We start from the raw sequence: 23,409 nt of genomic DNA, 5'->3' as shown, positions 1-23,409 counted from the left end.
GACAAACACAGCACCTCCTCCTCCTCCTCTCCGGTGCATCTTCACTTCAGGCTACCTCCTCCCACGTTAAAAAAAAAAACTGAACTCACTTCTTCCAACACCGCCAACCTCACCTCACGTCTGCTCTCACGAGCAAACATGTACAGTGATTTGGTTAACAGTGGACGACCTGGACTGGAGGTGGAAAATAACCGAGAGTGAACAAAGAGGGAGGGAGGGTGAGGAGAGCAAAGATAGACAAAGGAAGAGAAGGAAACAGGGGGAGATAACTGGAGTGTAACCTGCATCCTGACAGAGAAGCCCCTTAACTCCCTGTGGGAACTATTCTACTGCCCCCTGGTGGTGGTGTATAACACAATCCTCCCACTCCTGTTTCCCACACTACGCTCTCCTTGCATTCTTCACTCACTCTCTCTGTGATGACACAAATTATACGCCGCGCTCGTTCTGTAATTACACAAACCCTAATGTGTATACTTGACGTAAAAAAAGAAAAAGACAACTCGCCCACGCGCTCAGGTTCGAGTCAGAAAGATACCTGCAGTGTTTCCACGCCCTGCCACTCTATACTCTTTGCACGTAGTTTGCCTGAAGTGCAGCAGTTTATTCCATAAAAGACATCAACTGGGTTATGACCTGATTATGGATGTAATGAATGTGGAGACAAAGAAAAAGAAATGACACCCAATCTACCTGAGATTGTTCCCCCACCCTGGGGCCTTTGCCATTGTGCCATGGGTGTGTGTGTGTGTGTGTGTGTGTGTACAGTCACTTGAGTGTGTGTGTGTCGTGGATGTAAATATGTTAAAATTATTTACTAAATATTTAATATATAATCAGACATAAAACTGTTTATACACGAGTCCATATTTATAAAATCTGACACCAAAGAACATTTTGGTCACAAGTTCACTTGATCTTCTGCCTTTGACTTAAAGTCGGTGCAAAGGCACTTCTTTCAAAAATACATTGAACATGTTGGACAATATTTGCTGAAAACATGTCAAAAGAATGTTTTTCACCAGTTTACAGTCCAGGATTTTGTGGGCGGTCCTTAAAGGGTGGCTCGATGACACGCTGAGGCCACCCTGAGCATACCGCTCATAATTACCTGATTTTGACACTCTTGTCCATTTTTAATCATTCAAATGTGGCTGGGTGGTCAATAACACTTTCTTCAGAACTCATTAATCCTGACTTTACACAGACTTTAAAAGATCCAATGTGTTGGATTCAGTGGCACCTAGAGGTGAAGTAGCAGATTGCAACCAAATGAATACTCTCTCACGTCGAGTAGGAAAAACTCAAAAAGCAAAAGGTCATATCCAAATCAGTGTTTGTTGGTTTGGTTTGTTTGTTCTGGGCTACTGTACGAGGACCCGCTGTCACTGTACAGGTGATTATACACTCATGAATATTATGTTGCATTCCTGCAAAGAAATACTCATAAATAGCAATGTAGGTCTCATCAACACTTCAGTCCAGGTATCCAGAGTAATATCTTCTTCTTCTTGTTTTGCCAATTCAATCAATTTGATAAAGGCGTCCTAGAAGATAAATCTTAATAACTGTGCACATGTTGAAAACTACAAATCAAAGAAGCCGAGCTTTTTTTGGAGACAGTCCTGTCGAAGAAAAGCAGATATGCGCTGCTCTTTATCTGAGGTGGAAAAGTCAACCAGATAAACCGACTAGTTAGTCGTCACCACTGAAGCATTCTCTGCAACATGGGCCGATTGGAAAGAAAAACCCACTTCAGATAAAACTTGTTTGTTCGAGTCAGACATGAGGACATGAGGTTTGGTTTGGAAAACGTAACGTCTGGTCACCTCATCCGATAACAGAAGAGCTTAGACGCTTCCGTTATACTTTGAATGGAAACAAACCCCATGCAGTGGATGAGACGGTCTGACATCAAAATCTACGGCGTGTACCACCTCAGAAAATATTCACAGCATCATGACGGAGGTTAAAATACAGTCGACCTTGTTCGGCTACAGACAGTTCATTCACATAAGGTTATTTATTGTTGAATACTGAATGGATCAGAACCAGAACTACCTGATCCACACACTAATCAAATGCAATGTCGTATTTTGTTCAATATATCTCGATTAATTTATTTACGTACCACTCGAGGGAGCTCACGTACGACCAGTGGTACCTGTGCCACAGTTTGATATCTGAGAGTTGCATAGAGGCCGAAGCTGAGACTGATAAGTCTGGGATGTCCTAACACAAACACGGCACTCAGGCCTAACTTCATATTTGTTATCTTAGCTTAAGAGTTCTATTTTTGTTCTGTAACAACCTTCGCAGTCTCACGCAATTGTGTACTTTCTGATTCGACCTGCAAAACCCACGAAACTTTGTGAGTCAGTGTTCGTGTCTCTGCTTATTTGTGTCCAGTTTGTCTGCAACTCCGTCCACGTGCCGACGCTGGTGCGCCTAAAACAAAGCATGTATGCTTATACAACAGTGTGTGTGTGTGTTTGTGTGTTTCCTGTGGGCCCATAAGCACTGTGGGGTCTTTCCCCGGGCCTGCAGTTGAGCAGGTTATGAGCTCTGGCAGCAGTAGGTAGAAACATAATGGTCTCATTGACTCAATCACAAGCTCTGACCTGCCGAGCCTGCCAGCTTTGTGAGCGAGCTGCGGAGTGAGAATTATTGTAAAAAGCCTTTTAAAACCGCTATTAAGCTACATTAGGCGTGTGTGTGTGTGTACAGGAGGGAGTTTTTATTGTTTTTATCTGTTCTACGACACAAACACTGGAAAAAGCTTGAAAATATACTGTGGGGTATTTATATATACTTATTTTATAAAGCCAAGACGGAGGAACAAGCTTGCTGAGTTGCTTAATGGAAAAACAAGAATCATGAAGCGTGGCTGCTGCTGCTGCAACTCCCAAATCTACGCAAAGATCGCAAACACTGCCATGCAAATATGTTTTAATAGAGGTGCTATTATTAAGAGCAAATCAACTATTAACGACATTAACGATTACTCTCACAATGGTACGCCATGCCCTGACGCACAGAGCCGACAGGAAAGCATTGCATAATCTCGTGTTTTCTGTTAAAAGCTCAACTCGAACACGTAATTTGTGTAATTTGTGCATTACGTGAAAACATGAAGACATCTCGTTCACGCCAGTGAACTACGTTTACGTAACGGGGATGCAGCGATTACAGAATCCGATGGTACGATCAATGTTCTAGAGTTATAATGCGTTAATTTATATCACAACACATAAAAATGAAGTCACATGAGCATGTTCTGTTTGGCTGTCTTTTGTCTTTGAGGAGGATTATGCACCATTTTGGTGTTAGACGGTACAATGCTCCTTCTGCTGCTTTGACGCCGTTGGTTTAAGCAACACAGACACTCGGTACACGGTCATTCCTAGTGATATCATCCGGCTAGGCACTGCGAAAACTAAATATGTGCAAGTGCACGTTCAAAATCCTTCCTTGTATTAAGTGGGTTTGTTGTGGTGAGGGTCAAAGCTGTGCAGGTAAAAAGGCCCTTGAGGTAAATTTGTAATATCGGGAGGTAGTGCGGGTCGTCCACTAATCAGAAGATCGGTGATTCGAGAGCAAGATCCTGAAGCTGAACCAGCGGTGTGTGAATGTCACTGCAATGAGTTAAGAGTTGATCTTTCTTTGAACGGGTGTATCTGATATGTATTATTATAAACAGCTGTTCAGCGTTCTCCCACGTGATAAACCTTCAAACTCACGATTCCACTTCTCAACCTGGATTACCTCGATGTACTTTTAACCTTTTTCACCGATTACCGGAAGCAACACACCCACCACCGAACACAACCCTTTGCTTTCAAGTAACCTGCCTCAACAATATTTGTCGCAAAAAGTCACCTGGCAAAGTGCAACGGCAACACCAATAAAAACACAAATCCTTTATGTTGCCGCCTTTCTACTGCTCACCTGGCTGTGAAAGATAAAAAGGACAGGTTGCTGTGATAACTTTCCAGAATTGTAAAAATCCTGTCTGATATTATAAACCGCCGCGGTGTTTTGGTGAATGGTGAGTCTTTAATTGTTTCACGTCACGCCCTGCAGTCTGAACAGGTGTTTTCTTCAATGGATGTGCTCGAAGGCTTTGACTGTGAACTTGGTGTCGTGGCCCGGATCCTTTCTGCCTATTATTCTTGTTACTATAATAGAAGTAAAAATAGTACTCATGTGTGCTGCTGCTGCTGATTGTGTGTGTGTGTGTGTGTGTGTGTGTGTGTGTGTGTGTAACAGATAGAGTAAGATGATCTGATACTCTTCAATCGATGACACATTAATACTGAAAGGCCCAGTCACAACAAAACAATAGAGTCAGACACAGCACAGTCTCAGAGACTCTTGAGGATTCGGTGTAATTGACCTCTGACTCACATTTTCACACACACTCATAAAAACGTCTGGCAGTTTATGTGGTGAGATAATACGCTCCTTTATTGTTGTTCGTACATTTTCTACGGCTGTGCAGGTTGTTACCGCGAAGCAGCACCGTAACCTCGCGGGTTTGTGGTTTAATGTTTCTAACTCGTCGAGTCCCCACACCATGAAAAACTAAACTATTGACCCAACAGTGACAGTGATGACGGTAATGACCTCAACCCAGCAGTAAGAATCGCAAGGTGGTGGTATTGTGGTCACGCAGTTATCGTCATCGAAAGGCTTCGAAGGAACGAAAGACCAAAACCAAAAGTGAGACTTTTAAAAAGAGGAAGTTTGAGTATTTTGGAGACAGAATAAAGAATGAAAACACCTCAGACGGAGCTTTATCCGTCCGTTTCTTATCGGCTGGCTGGTTGCAGACATCAACACACTTCCTCTTTCAAATAGGTCACCCGTTACAAAAGGTAGATCAAATATGAACCAGCAGAGATAACTTTTGGGTTGCCAGGTTGTGAAATAAGTGAAAAGAAATTAATTTATTACCAATTGAACTTCTTAGTAAAGCGCTGGCTATCAACCAGCAGTTTGAGCTGTGACCCATAAACACATATCGACATATGAACGCTACATTGAACATGCTGCAACCTCCGTGGCTGTGAAATAAACATGTTTACAGCCTGGTACAAAAAACTGTTTTGCTCACTGTAGCTAATTTCCCTGTTCTGAGGGTGAATTTTTATACAACTCACCTGTTCAGATTATATTAAGGCTTAAAAGTTATGCAGGATTAAGAGCGTGGTGTCAGCTCGGAGGCGGAAGATGCAGGACGACAAACGTCCTTTCAGAAACCTGACACACGCCGTCCATTGCATCTCGGCCTCCTCTCTCCACACAAACTGTGTGTGAACCTCCATGCAACCAAAGTCCGCTTAAATACGATCGGTCAAGTCTACAAACAGAAATCTGAACTGAATTCTGCATTCATAGGCAGATAGCTGCTTATTAACATTAGAAACATGATATCACTTCTACTCTATTAACTGCATACCTGCAGAATTTTATTAGAAAGTGAGAACTCTTTTTTAATGTCTCTCGTCCAGCAGGTTCTCATGGATCGTGGTCCTGCATGACGTCCACTACACATATTACTACTGTCATTATTGTTGCCATATCTCCATTACAGTTTATAGTTAGTTGATGATTTGCTGCTGCTGTGCATCATTGTCTCTCTATCTCTACCACAGGTTCCACTGTTACTGTAATTAATTTATCATTCATTGTAATTCATCGTCCTGGGAGAGGGATCCCTCCTCTGTGGCTCTTCCCGAGGTTTCTTCCACCTTTTTCCCCTGTTAAAGGTTTTTTGTGGGCAAGTTTTTCCTCACTCGAACCGAGGGTCTAAGGACAGAGGGTGCCACTCTGTAAATATGTAAAAGCACCTACCAATGGTTTGAGCTAATTAGTCATGTGATTAAGGGGAGAGGGATAAAAGGGACGGAGAAATGTTTGTTGGGGGGTAGCGAGTTGTGGAGTTTGCATTGGAAGGAGATTGGAGTATTGGATTGTGAGGATTATCATCAGTATTGTTGTAAAGTGTTTGATTTTGTATGTGTGGAATAAACACACATACATTGCCACCTGGAGAATCATTCTCTTGTGTTTTGCCTCCGGGCCGCTCGGGCAAGTTGACACACTCCCCGTACAGATTGTAAAGCCCTCCGAGGCAAACGTACTTTGTGACTTTGGGCTGTACAAATAAAATCTGATTTGATTGGATTTGACTAAACTTAACTTGGCAACCCGAAAGTTGCTCTAATCTATAAAGGACTGGTAAATAATTAATTGAGAGCAATCAAACATACTGGAGTTCAACAGAAGAGCTATTAAACTGCTACTCGACTGATACTTTGATCATAAATGAAAGTATCTGGCAAATAAATAAGAATTTGTCCTGACCCAATTCAAGTTCAATTCATGGGTAAGTGAGTATTTTTACCTAAACCACGGAGGCATTGGAAAAAATCAGGACATCAAGCCAAGAATTCATCATTAACTATCAGGATTCATCCTCTGGGGACCATGAAAGTCGATTAAAAGCCTTTTCACTTGTAACACAGCTGAATATAGCTTGAAAATATAAATAAACATTATTGTCTTTAACAGACAGCCTCACAAAAACTGTCACGTCATGTCTCATTGGTAATCAGACAGACAGGTGCAGCTTCAGTCTGCAGACCTAACAGTCAGGTTACTTTGTGTCAGACGTCGTGTCCTCCTCCCTCCTCCCTCCTCCCTCCTTCCTCCTTCCTCTCCTGCCTTATCTGCTCAAACAGCCACTTCACCTTTTATCTATCTGTCTTTAACAGCCCTTAACATTTCACATCTGCTCCGACGAGCTCCCATAAACACTATCGAACGCTTTGCGTATCAAAGCCGAAATCGCCTGCCGTTGGATTGAATAAACAAAAGCGCGAGAAGACTTTGTCCTGAATGAGTAACGGTGAACTGGGGTTAAAGTACTTCAAACTACTTACTGGGAAAATACAGAGGAAAGTACCTTTAGCCCGCTGAAACTAATCTATCATCGACAAATCTCTGTCGTAAATGTTGATGTGTACGCCGAAATTATGCAACGAGGAAAGGTTGATCTTGATCTTATCGTTCCAGCGCGCTTGTATCATAAATTCCTCGCCAGACCAGACGAGTGTAAATCAATCTGAGGCATTTATCGAGCTCGGCACGAGTGAGCACATGTGTGAATTTCTTTAGATGATATTGAGACTTTGGAATTAACTTACAGAGGCTCTCAGTTGTCCCCAATGACGAGGCCACACACACCAAAAAAACGCACACCGACTGCGATCATCGCAGGTTAAGAGGGGTCCAGATGGGCTGAGGGCGGGGGCGTGCTCAGATGGGCCGCATTCTTCAGAAAACTTAAACCTGGCAGCACATTTTTTCAGATTTGGGTGGTCTGCCAGCGTAACGTGGGACAGGCGAGGACGCAGAGAAGCACCAACTGTCAGGCGAGCGGCGATGAGCAGACATCAAAGGTGTCGGATTGAAAGCGACCCCGCGGTCCAGTCTGTCACGGATCCCCAGAGGAGAACGCTCACATTCCTGACATCCCAGATTCCCAATCAAGGTCACATTGTGGCACCTGCTGGACATGACTGGGAGGGAGGGTAAGGGCCAGTTGGCAGTGTGTGTGTGAAGCCCTAAACCCGGTGACCCGGTGACCTTTGAAGCAGCAGTCTGGAAGCGTCCTTCAACAAGTTTCAAAAGTTAAAAAGTCATTAAACAAACACTATTTGTACACATTTAAATATTTTCTGACTCTTTCTGAATCTGAGTTTCACAAATCAAGTCCAAACTTGCATATTTTCATTGTCCGTCTTTGTTATGGCTGGACACTTTTGTCCTAACTATAACAAAGCATTACTTCCAAGGAGCGTTTCATTCAGTACATCATAGTTTGTAGCACCGCTCTGTAGTATTTACCCACTTTGTGGAAGCTGGACGTTAGCAGCTCTGTCCTTCTCTTTCTTTAAGTGTTTTATAGAGCAGTGGAACCAACCAGACCAAACTTTTCATTGATGGTCTGGAAGCTTTAAAAATAGAAGATTAAAAGAGCAAAAGAATAGTAGGGGTGCCATAAAAAGGGAAACGCTGACATTAAAAATGTAGATCTGATTAAGGAAAGTTAAAAGATAAAGAGATGAAAGGATAAAAATATAAAAAGTGAAAGTTTTAAGAAGTGATTTAAAAGATCATTCCACAATCCTAAAAAGGATGAGCTGCCTTCACAGTCAACACGATGAGTCACGTATCAAAGTCTGTATCATCTATGCTCTGCAGCAAGAAACTCCAAGAAACTTTGGCCAGTCACAGTAGCTCTGAACATTCATCTCCATCAGTGTTGCGTGCCAACATGGACTTGATCTACGGAGATCAGTGGAAAGATTGAAGATCCCTGCTGAAGTGAAGAGAAGAAGGACGGGAATGTAGAGCTGGCTCTGTTGTCTGTTATCACGGGGGAACGTAAGATCTATAACTTACATAAGATGGAGGAGCTAACGGCGATGGAGAACGAGCTCACTGAGGACAGACAGGAAAGCAAAGAGGAGTGGACCACAGGCCGGAGTCAGAACCGGGTCGCTGCAGGATGGATTCATGTTGTATTAATCAAGTATAATCTTTGTCGGTTGGATTAATTTGCATCTTTGTTATTGATGTTGGCAGGTCGGTCGAACTTCACACGCCTCTGTCAAACAATGAACTCATTAGTAAATACAGACGTCTGTGCACACGCGAGTTAACGCACCGTAGCAGCGATATAAGTATTTTGCAACCAGTTCTTGGCGGCAAAATGATGCAACCTGGCAATGGTTGCTCATCTCACCCACAGCTGTGAACTCCACTGAATCTTTCTATCAGTAAATCGACGTTTGCGGCTGACACGCGAGCAGGATTCCCTGCAATCAGCGCTCCCACCTCGAGCCCCCGCTGGTCCTCACACTCACCGTCTAGACCTCGGTGGATCTTGGCTCCATGTGAGGCCTGACCAAGTAGTTTTCTGGGGAAATGAAAGAATGAGGTCAGCGATGAACTCGCAGACAATGACACAGACCTGCTTACTCATCCAACCCTTGCACGGCCATTCACACAGCTCACTGCTGAAAGCCACAAACCTGCATTTCCAGTTTGCGTAGCCTATTTTCCACCTCTGTCACTTGTCAGTGTGTGTGTGTGTGTGTGTGTTAATTGTGTGTACGTGCCAGCCGGCTTTTGTGTGATTGACAAGTCAGAACAGCCCGTGCAAACATTAAAGCGGCCTCCTGACTCCTAATGAAAGGTTGAAGGGTGTGTGTTTGTGTGTGTACAGATGATATCAATCACCAGCGTGAAGGACGCTGACTCATGGCGGTCAAAAGCAGCTCAGGTAAGACAAAGGGGAGTCCTCAGGTAGATTTCCCACTGTTACATCACAATGCCTGTGAACAAGGTGTACTGTCTGGCCACTGGCTCTCGGCCAATCGGTGAAGCGGATGCAGGGAAGGGCCTGCCAAGATGATGGATGAGGATTAAATACTATTAGGAACTCGCGTCGATTTACAAAAAAAACCCACCGGGCTCACCTGACAGGTTAGATCATGCCTCTGCTATTTCTGTCTGTGAGCTTCTGTGGTATTTTCCAGTCATCCTCTGCGGCGGATACAATGACATATGTACTTAAGTGTACCACAAACTACTGAGTAACTTTCCACAGCCTGATACTGAACATCTTTTTGTAATAGTTATGTTTAATGATTTACAGGCGGAGACCCATCCTTTTAGTCTTTTACTGTGTTTTATGTTTATATATCACTCCAACATCAGCTGTAGTAAAAGTATTAAAGCTGTGAGTCATGTGTCTGGACCACTAAATATGTCGAGGATTGTTTTTTATCATCCGGTGAAGTGTGTTGATGCTTATTTTTTATCGTAAATGAACAAAAAAAGAAACAGGGTTCACTTGAGACCTGGGAGTTTTCAGGCCAGGACCAGAGTTCGGATGAGACTGTCTGAGGAAACGAACCGTGGTCCGTTTAAAGGTGGTGGCTGGTGTGAAAGTGCCCTGAGTTAACCAGACTGAACTGCACCACAGATCACACTGTGTCTGAAAGGTCCGTCATCCTGCTACAGAATCTGAAATTTGAATAAAAAAAGAAGCAAAAAAGAGAGAAGAACACTGTTTGTGCTTTTAGACATAAAAGAATTTCTTGTAAGTGTAACACAAAAACTCCACCGGGCACTGAGACTCTGATCCGTTCAAACTTTTGACCTCCAGACTTTAACTTGCTCAGATTTAGACATTTTTTTGGTTTATGTGCTTCTAAATATGTAAATATGCTACATAGTTAAATTGTTTTTTTTTACAAGCGGCACCCTCATCAAGATCAAGGTTTATTTGTCACATTTTTATGTGTTTTATTTTGAAAATCTGTGCCTGACTTCCTGTCAGCTCAAGCTGCTCTGTGAGATAAACAAGATACATGAAGACGTCGCCAAAGTGGCAGGGTGCGGCTGTTCAACAGTTTGTTGCATCTTTGTCTTCTTTTTTTTAAATCGAGGTGATCTAAATACGCGAGGGTTAAAATTTGTGTTTTATCAAAGTTTTGTCAGCACATTAGAGGATTTAAGGGAGTGAGAGAGAGCAGTACACTTTGTTTCATTATTTGTGTTGATTTGAATCAGGGTTCTTACAAACACACCTGAGCTACGACCCTGACCGTTTGTCATAATTATACCTGACATTTGAAAACTGTCACCTGCGAGCACTCACTCATCTCCCTTCTCCCATTACGTACTTTTAAATGCAGCGTACCAAACGTCAGCAGCAGCAGCAGCAGCAGCACTGTTTTCATAATGACAAAAGAGATTTGTAGAAAGCGGAGGAGGAGGAGGAGGAGGAGGAGGGGTGGTGGTGGTGGTGGTGGACACATGATGCAAAATAACTTAACTGCTTCATGAAGTGAAACAGGGGAGTCGTTGGGGGATAAGAGGAAGCTCCCTCGAGGGGAACATGCGAGCTGAGGAACGACGGCCGGCCTTGCACAGACCACGCCGAGCTCCGTGCCAACGTCAACATGAGCGAGCTCAGCAGATGTTTCTGTTGCTGCCAAATTATTATTATTATTATTTTTGGTACATGACCCTTTCCTTATGCGGGCAGACATGTTCAACTACTTATATATATTAGAATATGATTACACCAGTGACAGTATAAAGATTGGACAGTGTATGTGCGACGTTACAACTCAAATCCAAGTTGTTTACATTCAGCTGCTTCTCGTGGCCTTCAGTCGTCATGAGAGTGAAGAAATACACTTTACTAATCTTCATAAATCTTAATGTCTAAATATGATATGAAGACATATTGATATAATCACAACTATATTATTTTCATAATCATTTATTTTCTTCTAATGAGTTGATTAAATCTATAAAGCATCAGGAAACAAGCCCGTCGTGATTAAATAACTTCATTCTTATAAACTATAATCTTATTAATCACCCGATTCCTGAGACTCGGCATGTTTGCTGTCTGGACTTCTTTGTATCGTTACTTTCTGTTGACATATCAAAAGTATTTATTGGTACTAGACTGGCAGCCGTTGTGCTAAACGGTTTGTCAGGATACAGTTACATAACTGACTCGATGTGTGGTACAACAACAACAACATGTATTTGCTTAAGTGCTAGTGATGCTGTACTGTACTAACATATCGGATATATACATATATATCTGCCTGCAAGAATTTCTGAGACTGTTTTATGAACTTAAATCTCTTAACTTAGAAATTTCTTATGCTTTAATGACAAATCAAATAGCAAAATCTCTTAAATATCTTTTTATTTATACTATTTTTTATTTTTATCTGCTCTGGTTGTAACGTCTCTTTGTAAACCGGTTAGAATAAAGGGTTTGTTACAGTTCATGCACACAGTAAACAGTCTTCAGCCGTTTTTGTCTGACTGGCGACCGTATCGAAGGGGGTTGGTGATCATACAAAGCATCACACCCCGCAGCGTAACAGCATGCCTGTCAAATAAAGACATTTGGCTCGATCAACATAGGGTGACTGATCGGTGCTGGCCTGTAGCCAGCTGCAGTACAAGCTCGCTGTGAGAGGAGGAATAACCAGGTAAGAGCTCACAGGTGGCTCTCTGCAGAGTTCAGGAGGTTGGCCACAGCTTAATGTTGGAAATATCAGCTGTCAGTGCACACATCAAAGTCGCCTCTACAAATAAACCCTGACTGCGCGCCTCTACTTTCAGCTTGAGAGGGTGAAGCGGGGTGGAGCGGTCAAGGGCGGGGGAGGCGGCGGCGGGTAAAACCGCAGAGTCGACCCGAGACGGAAATCAGTGTTTTGCTTGACTCTCAAATGGGGGGCAAGCAAATGGTTGAAAAAACAAAAGCTATGAATGTCCAGTATATTTCATAATCAGACGTCATACTGCAGCACACCTGCACAAACAGCAGCCGCACTGTAGCCTCCTGTAGAGCGGCTACCATGCATACAGACGAAGCAAAGGCAAGCAACAAGCCCCTCGGCGGTTCACACGACATGTTTCGGGCCGTAACGCACGTTTTGCATATAAAACTGAACTCTATAAACACGGAGCGGAAAGTCAAAAAAGGAGAAGTCGACCTGGCTGCAAGCTGCTGCTGCAGCAGCGCTCACCCACCGAGATAAAGGTAGCTGGAGCTGGACTGGCTGGAGCGATGTGGTTAGCGTGTTGATGTAAAGTCTGGACTACACGTGTGCGGGGAAAGATTCAGACTTTGGTGAAGGAAAAGTAACAATACCACAATGTCCAAACACAAAAGAAAAGAAAAGACGTATTGTTACCCCGAGACACAACAAGCCAAAATGTTTTTTATGTGTTGATTCAACACTATGATCACTTTAGAGGCTGCAGTGTGTGACACCGTATGATACTAAGGCCGCATTCAGACTTTATCCGGCCCTGCTGTGACATTATAGTATAAAGAATGAACTCTAGGTGTAGTTGTTGGATGTACTGCTTCTTCCACCTCGTGGCTTATCTAAATAACTGCAAAGACGTGGATCGCGGATCTGCCTCGAGCAGCATTGGCTTCCTCTCCCAGCACCAGAGGCGGCTGCATGTTTTTTCTAAACATTTGAGTCGTTGTAGTGCGTCGGAGAAGTTGAGCCGGATCTAACTTCACGATGCAACCACCAATGAAACACGCAGACCTGGTACAGATGTTTTTAATGTTTAATCCACCTCATTTATATCAATTAACAGGTCAAATAACAGATCTCATGTCATCGAGGGTTGATATTCAGTATGAATATGCGATCAGGCGATTGGAGTCGATCAATGACGCACACGTTATGTTATGTTAGAGTGCAGAGTGGCGACATCCAGCAGCAAAGTTAAAGAAAACTGATATTTATTCATCTCATATCAAGTCTAACTCTGGAAGATCGTAACGTATCGAGTGTAGAATTATTCTGCAGATGTTTCAGTTTGACGTTTCGATGGACGAAGCTTTCAATTACGGACTCATCGAAGTGGCAAAAGAAAGAAGATGGAGGTCTAAATTTAATTAGAATGACTCGATGAACTAAAACGCTTCATTTCGAGGTGTTCTAGTGACTTGACAGCAACAAAAACAAACCGTATCGGACACGTGTCGCCCGATATGACTCATCAGAATCAGGCCTCGTGAGGTTTCCCCTTCCAGCACTGAGCCTACACTGTCTGCACCGCTGGAATAACACAGCTGTACGTCTATTTCTATATATCAAAAGCCCCAACAGGTGTTGCCCTGGTAGGTACGGAGGCAACAGGCCAATACGAGCAAACACACACACACACACACACACACAGAGCCAGGTCACTCAACCTAACGGCGTCCTGGAGTTCCTCAAGAAGCCTGTGTCAGACTCGGCCACCACCACAGCCGCTACTGCCGGCGGCTTGGACGCTCCACATGGAAAACACAAACACTTCTTGCCTCTACAGGCGAGTCAGTCATTCTCCCACTGTCGGAAAACATGACGGGCAGATGATGACCGGGAGGCTTATGCAACGAGAAGCTCCTGCAGTTTAGCTCAGGGGGAGTGTGTGTGTGTGTGTGTGTGTGTGTGTGTGTGTGTGTGTAACACTGGTAGATTCTTATCTTAGCAGGTCTGACTTATAAAACATTGCATGTTCACCCGCAGCTGTCATTAGTGTAAACACACAGTGATACCGTTAAATACAGTTAGGTAATAACTCTACGACAGTTTGTTTAAACCTGAAGCTAATTTGTTCCCAGAGCTCCTGGCGGCCCGTCGTTACACAAAGAGAGAGAGCGGGAAAACAAGTCGCCGCCGCTACCACCTGATCACACACACACGGCCTCGAGGGTGTTTTGTATCGACACGTGCGATGAAATCAAACAACATCCACAACACGTGAACTGTTTACTCTAACTCTGCATCACTCCTCAGTACAGTTGTCATGAACGGGTAAACATGTTTATTTCTGCTGTGAAGTTTTAACATGGGGACTTATGGAGACCAGGGGTTGCATGACTTCAGTTGACGCTGATATGATGATCGACTAGTCGCTGGTGACGTCATTGTAATTAAATAATCACAGCAGGAGCTTTGCAATAATCTGTATTCAATGACAGTGGACAGCTGTTACACAGCAAGCATCGAGTATCAACAACAAGCAGCAACTCAGCTGTTCAATCTGATGTAACATACCTACACGTTATGTTCGGCTACATCTCCCATATAGGCGGAAAGTGGAAAACAAAATACTGTATTTGGGAGGAAAACAACACACAGACAAGATCCTGCAAGCCCGGTCGTCATCACAGTCCTGCTCAGTCACAGTTTTCGTTTTTCGATCCTGGTTTGCAAGAACACAAGCGCCTCTACGTGCGCTGGTGAAGGCTCATCAGCTCGCTCGGTGTGCTTGTCGCTGGGACAGCCAGGTAACGTTTGCACAACAACGGCGAAATCCTTCCTCGTTCTGGGCGGTGATTAGTGACTAGTCGACGTCATTGTGGAGCAGTGAAATCGAATAATCGACTGGTCTGTACAACCCCTAATGGAGACTGACTCACTTCTGGAGCCAGTCTCAAGTGGACGTTTGAGGAACTGTCCGGAACGAGTCAGTCTCCAAAAAGTCCACATGTTAAAATGTCCAACTTCACAGCAGAAATAAACCGGCCAGCGGATACGAGTGCTCAGAAACCTGTCACAGCTACGACGTCCATGTTTTCTACCGTCTATGATGCAGGCATGCTGATGTTCACATCAACAAATGTTCAAAGTGATGACCTCATGGTGGCGCTAGAGGATAAAAGTGTTATCACTAAAGTCAATATTTTAAATCCCCCCCCCCCTCAGCTCCAGACTGGCTGCTTATCCGCTGTTAAATGTCGACTTCCTACCTCAGCCAGCTGGGAACAAGAGCTACCTTTTACTGCTAACAGACATAAAGACACAGTGGTAGCATCACGAGCCAGTGACTGCAGCTTAGGTGGCCAAATGAGTGCCTAAGGTCATGTTTACCGAGCTAAGAAGGAGCCAGTATAACAGAGCCAGCTTCGGCATTTGGATCCCATCAAAACCGAGCTATGATGACGTCTGAATGTGCTAAGTGCAAGGATTCCCACTTCAAAGTAAGGAACGAGGACGGGGCCCGGGCTGCAGTACAGTGTGGCGTCTGTTTGAAGCTTAGCGAACCATGTTAAGACACAACGCAGACTGGGGCCCTTCGGGGCCTGCCTGAACTGAGGGGGGGGGCAGCTGGCATGGGCGATGTTGGACAAATAAGACACTCTGATCAGTGCCCAAAAAAACTTGCATCTGAAAAAGGCCAAATGGAAAAAGGAAGCTGGACTTTGAAATTAAGCAGGGATGACACGTGTGCGCAGAAATAAAAAAAGACACGTACACACTGAAGCCCTCCAAAGAAGAGGAGGAGAGATGTTGAATGAGCCCTGTACGCCCAAACTCAAACTCACATTAATTCTAATAACTGATGTTTATTTTCTCTCCTGCCAGCAGCTATTACCATAACTCACGCTCTGCCGCGTTACCTGGAGAGCAAAGCTGCTGTTAATAGTCCCGGACATCTCAGACAGAGGAACAACAGGAGAGAGGGGGCAGAAAGCAACAAAAACACTGACTGTACAAATAAAAGCGCTGCATCATTGATTCAAACTAAAAGGTCCAGTGTGAGATCAGAGATTGCACTTAATGCCAAGCGTGTAGAACTTGTATTTAGTTAGATATTCTGTAAAACTAGAGTAGAAATCCATTTCATTGTACGATGTACATATAGTCGTGGCTCCTCTCCTGAGGATTTGGCACTTGCGAGCTGAACTTGAAAGTCATGCTTCACCGATTTGTACTTATTTTGCAATTTATTCTGTAATCTTTCATTTTTTCCCCCCCTGACAGATTGGATAATTTACCTCTTTGGGTCTCTGTTTTTAAATGAAACCATCCGAGAAGTTTCTGCTAACAAACTCACGAGCCAAGTTTCAGTCGGAAAAAAACAAATCGGTGCAAATTTGAACATAATTTTCCAGAAAAAATCGCCAATACGGAAATTAGAAATGAAATGTTTCCATCCACTGCTTGTTTTAGGGTGCATCAAGATAAACGGCTGCTTGGTGCCAGTTCTCCAGTTGGGTGCCATTAAAAAGACTCGGTGGTCTCAGACCGTGAGAACGAAGAAAACATGTTTATTTCACACGTTCGATCTCGTTAGTCATCGGGCTGACGCTCCGTCTGTTTCCATCACGATTCTGCAGCGTGAGTTGTGAGTCAGACTCAGGATTTAGAAGCTGGTTCGTGAAATAAACAATGTCAGAGTTTAGATAGTGTGAGTTTCAGGCTGGCTGTGGAGGTTTGACCTCTCCGAGCGTCTGATTGGCGACCGCAGCGTGATGTCAGACTGAGTTTCCTTTCCAAAGGGTTGGATCCGGCTCAACTTCTCCGGCTAAAACCAAGCGTCAACCTCCAGTGGTGGGGAACGAAGACAAACGCGGGAGATTTCAGGCGTCATTTGGTACACCTCAGGTCCACTAACGAGCCACGCGGAATAAGAAGTACATCCAACATGACGGCTTCAGAAACTTGTGGGTGACGTCTCTCGTGTTCTGTCCGTTCTTTATACTGTTGCTGGCCAAAACCTGTGCTGCGTTTTGTTTTTAATTGATAAAAAACTCTTTTTTTCCTGATGTTTCCTGTCAGGTTGTCGTTAAAAACGTGCATGGGCGTCTGAAACGTGACACCGCTTTTGTGTAAATTAGATTAACAAACAGCAAATCTGAAATAAATACTCAATATAACAATAAAAGTATTTAGTATCAAGCAGCAGAATATGGGCAATAAAGTACTTCATTGTACAAAGTCGGGTACTTTCTGCTTTCTGTGGTGAGAATAACAGAAGCCGAACATTTGCCTATTATCTGATGTTCTGCAATAACACACAGGATGTTATGAATTCATTATTTGAAGTGCAAACAGCACAGAAACGGGCCGGGCCCGTGGAACTTTTGTTCTTCTTGGCAACAACAAACACCTCAGTCCAGTTTGGTTTGGTAATAACACTGCAGATTTATACGACTGTAGAGGCAGCTCCTCCTCAACACGCTTCAATTTCAAACAATCGCTGCTGAAATAAAATACATGTTAAGCAGCGTGGGAAAGCGCTGTTCCACCTCTCGTTATGCAAAGCCTTTTGCGGGGAGATAAGCCGCGGCCGTTAACAAAACGGCAGGTTTTCTAGAGCGTTACAGCTGTGCACAGGTTCAAACTGTCAACATCAAATATGCACAGACCTGCTGCCTGTTGTTGTAGCTTTACACAGGAGCGCTGCCAGATATGAAGTGTAATTTTACTAACTGGCAGGACTATCCCCGAATACAGACGACTTTCATTCAGGATCTGTCATCTCATAGCTCTCCAAAGCCCCCCTATCCTCGAGTCTGAGTGTCTCATTTCACATGCCTTCAGACAGGAAATGGATAGTGAGTGGTCGTGTTTTAAAGGTTACCTCAGGGAATACACCTGGGCAGAGGGAAAGGTCGCTCTCTGAGTCTGCAGAAAAAACCCACAAATCAATTCTACTCAGTTGTAACATAAGCAACGCAGAGCGCCTCATAAAGGGCGGTTTGTTAAGATGAAAACGTTTTTTTTTTTTTTAAACCTTTTAAATGTGTTTCTAGTTTCCCCCTGAGGACGTCTGTGTGTGTTGTTCCTGTTAAAGAACAGGTAATGACACGAGATATAATCGATGCGTGTCACATCGAGGACTGACTGACAGATAAAAAGCGAAACTGATCACGAGGCGCCCTGCTGAAGCTGGGATGTTATTCCTCGACTCTCTGTTCTCTTAAATTCAGTCACTTCTCTCAGAAATTACCCGAAAATCATCATTCAAAACAAATATTTGCAATAATCACTGATGTCTGATAGTCTGTGAGTATGCTGCTGAACAACATGTCTCCCCCTGTGAACTGAAAAGGTTTCAAGTTTCCACATCACACATGTAACATGATCATCTTCCAGACTAGCAATGCCACAAAAACAAGCTCAGAATGTACACTTATGAAACAAGTGCTGCGCTCTGCGGCTGTGAAGTGAAGCCGACGCCACAGCGTGGGAGCTCTGACAGGTAGATGTCATTACAGATGGCTTCATTCAGGTCCACCACTGATCCAAGTCTTTGCTGATTTTTAAACTTTTAAACTAAACACGGCGGCGGCCAGAGCTTCAAAACGTCTCTTTAGAAACCTGTGGGTGACATTACACGTACGCTGTCAGTGTGAAACTAGTTTTTACTACTTCATATATACTTAGTCTAGTGGTTCCTAACCTAAGGGTTGGGTACTTGCAATTTAAAAAAGGTCCAGTTTGTAAAAATTAAGGAGATATTAGACAGAAATAAAATATAATAAACATAAACATAACCATGTCTCTGACAGCTTTGAACAGGGAGGATTAGCCGAGCAGTACTCAGTTGGTTGCAATCTGCAACTTCACCACTAGATGCCACTAAATCCTGCACACTGCACCTTTAAGAAACTAGATTTAAAAAGGCCAGTGCAGAGAAAACTTCACAAAACTTCTGAATCACAGACGAAAACTTTTAGTTTGAACTCAGCTCGTGTAGAAATACACTGTTTACAACACTACCGTCAAGAGACTAAAGTGAGCAAACTCCAGTTTTAATGTCTCCAGCCAAGAGGTGTCTATTTTAGAAGATTTGTTTGTCCTCACGAGACCGGCGTGAAGACACGCGGTACAGTAAGAGGTCAAGAGGAAGAAGAGTTCGTGATCAACGAGCCATTCTTCCTCCGCTGCCGGTCCAAGCCCGACTGCAGGAAGGCCCGACTGCCAAGCAGCCTACATGGAGGGAAAAAGTGACTAAAAAGAGTTTTCCAGCAGGATCTATGCGAGAGACCCAGACTCTGTCCAAAGCTGTGAAGCCATGAATGTGTTTCGGCAAAGGGCCTGACGCATTCGCTCATTCACACGTCAAACAACTTTCCCCTCCATGGAGGCCTCTTTTCTTCATCCGGCTCTGATTCAGTGGAAATGCAAATGTTAAGGTCTTGCCCTGATTTGATGGAACGATTCATTTTGTCAGGTCAGACCTCCACCCCGCCCCCGCGCACACCCTCAATGACGCTCAACAAACGCACCATGACGCCGTCGCTCGGCCCACAACTCTCACGATGCCAATCCGACATTCAGCTCGTCCGACTTCAGAGGAACGCTGCACACCTGCACACAGTTAGCTCGACTAAATAACAGCCAAGTACTCGCTCGAGCTAAGATCATTTGTGTTTTGGCCAAATTGTACTCCCATTTCCTGAGTGTCAGGCGAAAACAGTCGACGACTTTTAGAGCAGAAACTTGTGAGTTCTTAAAAAGGATCTTCTACTTTTTGCAAACAGCAGATGGACATTTAATTCATATTTAATTCACATTAACTTATTTGCTTTAATCTCACGTCCACTGGTGGAAAGCAACCGAGTACTGCACTGAAGTTTGAGGTATTTTAAAATCGATGACACTCTTTGCTTGTGCTCAACTTCAAAGTGAAATTCTGCACTTTTAAACGTCAGCTCTAGTTTATTATAGACTTGAGATTTCACATCAAATAAAGGAAAAAGAAACTATTTAACCGAAGGTTCACAACCTCTACGGCTTGTGACAAACCAAGAAAACAAAAATTTGAAGGTTTTCACATTTCGGATATCGACAGCCAAGTTTTTTATCCAAAATTCCAGAAAATTGGCAAAAGAAATCTGAGTTAATGCCCTTTTTTTCCCATCCACGGCTGTAATGTGAATATTATAAGTTGGTGCTTCATCAGTGGTGCTAATTCTGCAGCCAGGTGGATTTATGATGATGTAATTAAAAGATATTTGGAATCAAACACCCACGAAACTTGATGACGATCGGATTGATGATCCGTTATCAAAGATAAACACATTTATCCTCTGGATGTGATTTGTTGGAGGCCATAAGAGGAAATATTATCTAATATTTCACAATACTTGAGAATTTGTGCAGCAGATCGTCCCTCTTCCCCAAAACGGCGTCCACGACCCTGCCAAAGCACCTTTTGTCTTCCTTAAATTTATTTAAAGTAGATAAAACCGGTCCCACCAGTCTGATGATAACATGTTTCTTACAAAGGGGACAGGACTTTAAAACCTAATAATCAATGATGATCAACACCTGGCAAACAATCTTCAGATAATAGTTATTGACTTTTAAGTTAAGCAGGAGTTCGAATGCAGGAACGGAGAAGTCGTATCAGCGTCTGTGAGTCGGTGTGATTACTTAAACCAACGGATCATTTGGCAAATCGAGCTTATCATGAACAGCTTGACCTGTTCGTCACCTTTTTACTCACTGATGGACGTCCGGCCTTCAATAAACAGGATTGGAGGTTTTGCTCCGAGTAAAGTGAGTCACAAACAATCATCGTATGTGTGCAGATGATAATTTTATGATTGTTAGAAAGAAACAAAGACAGAACATTTGCGTTTTCTGAATTTGCATCTTCTTATCTGCAGTAAAAATAACATGCAGAGGCTCAATGTGGCCGACACCGATGGTATAAGAGGCTCCTTAAGTACAGATATACAGTATGAGTATAGTATTAATAGTTAAAGGTAAAGCTATGTGAAGTGTTTCAGTGGATTTTAGAGACATTTAAGGCTTTAAAAAAGGTAGAAGAAGAGTTTATTAGTCTGTACGTGTTCTTCCAACTTCCTGTTGAGCAAACTGGAAATCCGACACTGAGAACAATGAAGTCACACCACCAAACGTAAGCTTAAAACACACACACACACATTACTGGACCTGAGACATGTGAGCGCACGTCACGCTCACGGAACAGGCCTTTAAAATCTGCCCCGGGGACGACAATTGTCACCGCACAGATTACAGGCTGCTGAAACTCCGCAGTGCGGTGTGACTGATTGGAGGAGGCCACATGTTGACAGTGCCAAATGAGGCAGGTTCATGCCATTAGCGGACACACCTTCGTGCACAGGTAGGCCTGCAGGAGGACACAGTCAATTAAAAAGGATTTGCTAGGACAGGTATGGTTAAGTGACCCAGATTCTCACAAAGGTGTAGCAGCGAGAGAGAGAGAGAGGGAGTGGATGGAAATCTGTGCCTGAGGCCTCGACTGAACAGACATTTTAAAATCTGTCATCGCAGCATTATTTAAGTGGATGAGTTGTTTTCTTTATGCTTATACGGGGCGTGATAGTTCACATCGAACAATCATATTCTGAGCTAATCTTTGTCCCCTTCCAAAGAAAGCACAGTCATAAAACGAGCCGACTGCAGACTCATGACTCAGGATGAGTCCTCGTGTTTTCTGGTGAAAAAGAGCCATCAAGTGTTCAAATCAAAGTACTGCAGCTGTAGTGCTGCAGTGTGCAACATCTACTGGCAGAAAATATGATGATAACTTTGTTTTAATTTGTGTAAAATAACCTGAAAATCAGATTTATTATTAGACTTAGAAGACACACGCACACACGGCTCCTCTACGAAGGCTCCAGGTGACACAGCAGCAACAACATTCAACGCAAACTACCTGTACATCAAAACTGGCTCCAACACCACCCGTGTATTCAGGACTTATACATCCAGCTCTTCCCCTCTGGGAGGCGCCACACATCTCTGCACGCCAAAACAAACACACATCAGAACAGTTTGTTCTCTCAGGCTGTTGAAATAGTTGTAATGACTCTGTGACAGTTTGATATTTGGAAATTTGACACATAACGTGCACTGACTAATTCACTGAAGATTGCACAGTGTACATTTTGTATCTAAAACCACACAGTGTCAGGAACATTACTTGTACAATAACTTGTATATTATAATTTATTCTCACTGTTTAAAATATGTAAATATCATGTGCATACCGTATGTATTCAGTCATATCCGCCTACCTCAAGTATATAACACAACCTGCTGTTACTGTTGTTAATAGATACGCATTTATCTAGTAGTTTTTGTGCGTATTGTTTTGTGTATATGTCAACTTCCTCGTTTTTATTAGCTGTACTTGTGTCTTTATCTGTACATTGAGAGCATTAGAAACGTACTAGAGTTTACGCCACAGACAAAGTGTTTTACCAGGCAAAGAGTCCAGAACAGGCAGGTCCAAAAGATAAACGCTGGAGAGTCTTGCATGGGATCTGCTCAGTGAATGTGTTGGGATCTGGGTAGATGGGAATCAGGTGTGTGTGCAGGTGAGTAGCAGGTGTGTGTGATAGTCCTGATTGTAGTGGAGGGTGTGGCAGAGTCGGTGAATTAAGTGACATGCACAGCAGAAATAAACATGTTTACAGCCTGGTACAAAAATCAGTTTTGGTCTCTGTAGCTAATTTCCCCGTTCATGACAACTGTACTGAGGGTGAATTTATATACAACTCACCTGTTCAGATTATATTAAGGCTTAAAGTTATGCAGGATTAAGAGCGTGGATGCTTTGATTGACAGCGTAGGTGCTGTTACACCTACGCTGTCCGTGGTCAGGACTCGTGAATAAAAAAAAACAGTTCCCAGAAGACAAACTATGATCAAATAAATACATTTAATTTAAAGTGTAAAGTCTGATAAATCATACATGGAATATATAATAAAAGTGAGCGATATACAGTACAGTCATGTCACTAAAAACCTGTACATTGTCATGAAAAAATAACCATTACAGTACATGGGGCTAATAATAATCACTCGGATAAAATCAGTCTGGATTCAAAACTTTTTTTGTTTTTTTTTGTGGACATGCAGCCTCAAGGTAAAAATACCAGTTCAGGTTTTTAAACATACTTTTACATGCACATACACATACAGAGAAGGTCATCTCTGCGAATACACACTGTACACACTCACCGAATACTCCTTCTTTCACATATTGCAT

General features: G+C 43.2%; 1 long non-coding RNA gene across 1 annotated transcript in view; it reads right to left on the bottom strand.

Moving 5' to 3' along the window:
- Positions 1-22,823, bottom strand: part of LOC113744551 (uncharacterized) — an 86,735-nt gene extending 63,912 nt beyond the window's left edge. Inside the window, exon 1 of the long non-coding RNA XR_003461630.1 lies at positions 22,620-22,823. This is a non-coding gene — a long non-coding RNA (uncharacterized LOC113744551). The remainder of the gene's footprint in view (positions 1-22,619) is intronic.
- Positions 22,824-23,409: the final 586 nt, after the last annotated feature.

This window comes from Larimichthys crocea, chromosome XXIV, assembly GCF_000972845.2.
Source record: "Larimichthys crocea isolate SSNF chromosome XXIV, L_crocea_2.0, whole genome shotgun sequence".
Classification (NCBI taxonomy): Eukaryota; Metazoa; Chordata; class Actinopteri; family Sciaenidae; genus Larimichthys; species Larimichthys crocea.
Note: the sequence above shows the minus strand (reverse complement) of the source record. Positions and strands in the feature narration are given on the sequence as shown.